Below are 5,265 nucleotides of genomic sequence, written 5' to 3' on the forward strand. Positions count from 1 at the left end.
TACGCGCGTCCCGGGGCTTTAAGCGTGCCGGCAGCCTATGCAAAATAGGTGCGCAGGCGCGCGAGGGCCCTGCGCGCGTAAATCCTTTTAAAATCCATCCCTATGTATTTACAGATCCGGAGGTTCTCAGGGGTCTTCTCACCACATAGATCCGGGATATGGATAAAGAATAGGGTCATATAATGCAAAATTTCCTAATATAATTATTTTAAACTTGAACCGCTTGAAATAGAAGAGTATCACTTTGTTTTTCTTTATTGTAATAATGACTGTCTAGTAAAGAATGGATATGTATGTTGATATTTCCTTAGATAGACGATTGTGAAAAGAGTCAGTCATTATAATATTACTAAGTATAATTTTATTTGTTGTACTTATTTATTAAAACAATAAAGAATTAAAAAAAAAAAAAAAAAAAGGGAATAAAGACCTGGCTATTCCAGCAAGCTTATGCATAACTAAAGAAGACAGCTCTATCTATTTTTTAATTTTGGATAAACTATTTTATATTGTTATTTGAAGCTTTTAGAAAACTTAATTTTATTTTATTTTATTTCGATGTCTCATTTAACAAATTATGTATTGCACTGTATATTTTGAATTGTGTGTTTTATATTATATTGTAAACCAATGTGATGTTTTCCACGAACTTCGGTATATAAAAACAAACAAATAAATAAATAAGACAGTGTAAAAGGGTGAAAAATTTGGGACTAAAATGCCAGCAGAGTCTGAGTGGGAATTTTAAATATATTATGGTGTTATAGAAAGTAGGTTTTATGGTAAAGAGGGAATCTGAAACACTGAAAAAGGCTGTGAATCACTTCAAAATCCTTTCCAAATTATTTGAAAGGGAAAAATATGGATTCCCAAACAAATTTTATCAGTGAAAGAAAAAAAAAATCAAGCTTCAGTTTGTAATTAGAATGCTGAGGGAAGTGTCTATGCAAATGAGCTGGTGACACCATTTTGTGAGTCAGTGTTGGAAGGAAAATTATGTGAAGGGGCTAGGGGACTGATACATATAGTTTCTCACTGATAAAGAAATTCAAATTCCATCTCAGCCTCAAGCTATGTCTCAAAATTCCCAAATTTTATTTCTACAACTTCATACAAAGATGTGGGTTGTCCATAGGTCAAAAGTATATTAAAACTAGTCCTAAATGCCTCTTAGAGCTATTTTTTGCTGAGGTCAGCACTGGAGCACTGATCCTCCTGGGAGTGGCAGTTGGAGATTTCAGTTTGGGTTTGACTAAGTGAGAGAGCAGAAGGCACCTGGCCAGTCCTCTTCACAGACTGCTCTGAAATCGTACACAACAGTGGAGCACAGAGAGGAAGGCACACATCTCTAGTATGGATGTTTGAAGTTGACTGTATTAATGTGATATTTGTATAAAAATAAGATAAATTCCAGGTAAGGTTCAGAGTTAATATTGTTAACCTGGCTGTATTGTGGTGAATTTTCATCAGCTATTGATAGCATTATAAGAGTTGACTGGAAATTTGGCAAATGTAATGTGAAGAGTGATTTTCCAATAACTATGCATACATATGGCCGTATATGCCACTGCTATGGCTTGCTTTGAAGAAATATATAATAATAAGTGACCTTGGCTTTCTCTAACAAGAAGAGTTCTACAGCTCTCATAATATAGGAGAATACACATATCTTCTAAAAATGTGTTCTCTCCAATTGCTGCAGTTAGATACAAGCTAGATATATGAAACTGTAAGCTTGGTGGCATCTTCTCAGATTACATCTACCTTATAAATGGCCTGTGACCGACGGCCCGCAAATGCGCAGTAGAGACCAGCTCTACCGCGCATGTGCGGGCGAGCACGTCGCTCTGAGGCAGCTTCAGAAAGAAAAAAAAATGGCGGCGTCCAGTGGCAGCAGCGGGCGGCGGCGGTACCGGCAGCGGGCGGCGACGGCGGCAGCGGGCGGCGGCGGTAGCGACGGCGGTAGCGGCGACGGCGGTAGCGGGCGGTAGCGAGGGAGGGAGAAGAGAGAGGGAGGGACGGACTGAGTGGGAGGGAGGGACGGAGAGAGAGAGTGGGAGGGAGTGACTGAGTGAGAGGGGAGTGACTGAGTGAGAGGGAGGGACTGAGTGGGAGGGAGGGATTGGAGTGAGGGGGAGGGACTGAGTGAGAGGGAGGGAGTGGGACTGAGTGAGAGGGAGAGGGGGGACTGAGGGAGGGAGTGGGACTGGGAGAGAGAGAGGGAGGGAGTGGGACTGAGGGAGAATGAGTGGGACTGAGTGAGTGAGAGGGAGGGGGAGGGAGTGACTGAGTGGGAGGGAGGGATTGAGTGAGGGGGAGGGACTGAGGGAGGGAGTGGGACTGAGGGAGAGAGAGGGAGGGAGGGAGTGGGACTGAGGGAGAGGACGGAGGGAGTGGGGACTGAGTGAGAGTGAGTGGGACTGAGTGAGTGAGAGGGAGAGAGGGGGGAGGGAGTGAGTGAGACTGAGTGGGAGGGAGGGACTGAGTGATAGGAGAGGGAGGGTGGGGAGGAGTGGGGGAGGGGTAGTGAAGAGTGAGGGGAGAGAGAAAGAGGGGGAGGTGAGAGACAGAGGGATGTAGCCCGTTTTAACGGGCTTAACGGCTTGTATATAAATATACAGCCACTGGTTGTGGCTACCTATTGATGAGCACCTGAACCTTTACTCAGTGCACAGTGGTAGTAGTGTGAGAGGCGAGTGAAAGAAAGTGTGAAAATAATCCCCAGCATACACCAGCGAGCATCTGAATTTAATTCCTCTGTGCTAGCTAGAATAAGGATATTTAATTATCTTTTGTTTTCCACAATCAGCTAGCCCAGTTCTTGTTAGTTTCCACAAATAAACACTGAGGGAGCACTCCTAGTACAGTCCGGAAGATAAACGCAGTGGGGCAGATATTAAAAGCTACGCAAAGGCTAGATTTGTGCGCACAACCCGGCGCACACAAATCTACGCCCGATTTTGTAACACGTGCGCGCCGCCATGCGCATGTTTTAAAATCTGGGGTCGGCGCGCACAAGGGGGTGCAGACTTGTGCACCTTGCGCGCGCCGAGCCCTAGGGGAGCCCCGATGGCTTTCCCCTGTTCCCTCCAAGGCCGTTCCGAAATCGAAGCGGCCTTGGAGGGAACTTTCCTTCCGCTCCGCCCACCTTCCCCTCCCTTCCCCTATCTAACCCGCCCCCCAGCCCTACTTAAATACCCCCTACCTTTATTTTGTTCTTTATGCCTGCCGGCCGGCTGCCAGCACGCGAACCCCCGGCACGGTCGCTGTGCCGGGGGTTCGCCCCAGTTAGTATAGTGGAGGAACATGCTATTTTGTTATTTAAAGAGTAGATAGGTTTCTGACTGTTCCAGAGACAACATACCCAATACAGCACGAGGATCTCAGTTGGGGAGCGACATCTGGGACCCGCTGGCACTCAAGCCATGCCTACAAGCAGCATTACAGCAATCCACGTCCCCTATCAGTGGCAGAGGGTACGAAGATTCATCCAACATAAAATCAGCTAAGTGTATGCTTGCCACAAAGTCTAGCTCGACTGAAATGTTTTTTCCACATCATAAACAGAGTACAGAATCACTGCAGCAGTTGCCACAAGTAATTGTGCCAGAGACAAAGTGAAGGACACGCAGTACAAAAGCCTCAGAATCCACAGGGACTGGAGAGTTTGCTGTAAAGAGAAGGAGAAAGAAAAGATGGATTAAATAAACATACAGAGTTAAACAACACAGAAAATAAACAACAGAAAACACTTGTTATCTACTTACCTGCAATTAGAGAGTGTTGATTTTGTCCTGCTGCACCTGCAAGTCAGAATTGGGACACAAAGGTTCACTTTCTTCATAGTAGCATTAATTACTAAATCCCTGATATAGAAAGTATAGCAGTTAATACTCAAATCATATCTATCTGATTGTTTTATGGTTCTCTTCACTTAAAATACTTGTTAACTAGTAATGGAAAGAAAACCAAGTTGTGTTAACTATGGAAAACTTACAGTACTTTTGTAATATTTTCATTGTTTCTCACTGTTTAAACTTGTGATAATAAATCTGAGTCTTAGCTCAGAATTTGTAAAATGTTTATCTCCTTACATTCAAGTTTTTTTTTTCTATTTGGGTTCTGCCTTCTCTCTTCCCCTGGGAGACTCGCTGGGTGGGTTCCGGACCCCTAGTCCTACTATTGGGAGACCCAGTAAGAAGGAGAATTCCTTTTCTATCCTTTCCCCCCTCTGGGCAAATACAATTTGTGACTCCTCTGATACCACCTGAAACGTCATTGCTGTTCCAGCGCTGCCTCTGCCACCGCAGCGGGAGGGTCACTATGAATACACCCCTGAGGGGTGGGCGTAGAGCTGGATAACTACTTCTCCAGCTAAGGGATTGGGTAGGATGGGGCTGTAACGGGGACCAGCTATTTATCCGGCTAATTTAGCCAGATAACTGGCAATATTTACCTTATCCAGCTAAGGCCTAGAGGCACTAAGCCGCGGTAAAAACATGGAACATGGAAAGTATTACGCATTAAAGACTTGTGGTAACAAAATGGGCTTGGCCAGGAAATCATCTCAATAACCTCGCGTATTTAAATACTGTATTGCGCAATACTTTGTTGCATCGCATGATAATTTTTTTTGTTTGTATACCGGCTTCCTTCAGCTGCTTCTTTGAGGGTGTGTCAGGAGTTTCAGAGAGGAGAGGAGGTAGGTGTCGGTGTTAGTAGTTTAGAAAAAGTTAGAGGCATTTAGAATCGATTACCAGCTTGAGTTGTCTTGTTTCTTGTTTTTCATTTATTTACCTTACCCTTTATCTCTTGTGTTTATATGTGTGAAAGGAAATTGAAAATTTTTGTGGGTTTGACTTGTTTGTTTGTATGTGTTCCTTCTGAGTGGATGAGAGGATGGAGCATGAAAGGTGTGTGTGTTGAGGTAAGGGGGAGAGGTGTGAGGAGAGGGGAGAGGAGAGGAGAGGTAAGAAGATATGGGAGAGGAGAGGCAGGAGGAGAGATGGGAGATGAAGCAGGAGGTAGAGAGCAGGAATGATAAGGAAGAGTGTGGTAGGCAAGAGAGGAGGAGGAGGAGTAGAGATAGGGAGGAGGGAAGATAGGAGGAGGAGGGAGGGGGAGGGGTCTAGGCAGGAGATTGAGGGTGGAGGATGACAGGGTAGGGCCAGGCATAGAGGCCAGAGGGTGGGGTAGTTGGCAGGAATGGAGTGCCGATTCTGCCTGAAAAGTCTCTGGGCTGGCTTGCCAGTGTGGATGGTCTAC

The 5,265-nt window shown here is 45.0% G+C and overlaps 1 long non-coding RNA gene across 1 annotated transcript; it reads left to right on the top strand.

Annotated features, from left to right (window-relative positions):
* Positions 1-1,264: 1,264 nt before the first annotated feature.
* LOC115093325 lies at positions 1,265-3,977 on the top strand. Its single transcript, XR_003857289.1, has 3 exons — positions 1,265-1,414; positions 3,354-3,476; positions 3,568-3,977. It is a non-coding gene; the product is annotated as an uncharacterized LOC115093325 (long non-coding RNA).
* The last annotated feature ends 1,288 nt before the right edge of the window (positions 3,978-5,265 follow it).

The sequence above is a fragment of the Rhinatrema bivittatum genome, chromosome 6 (genome assembly GCF_901001135.1).
Source record: "Rhinatrema bivittatum chromosome 6, aRhiBiv1.1, whole genome shotgun sequence".
In the NCBI taxonomy this organism is placed as follows: Eukaryota; Metazoa; Chordata; class Amphibia; order Gymnophiona; family Rhinatrematidae; genus Rhinatrema; species Rhinatrema bivittatum.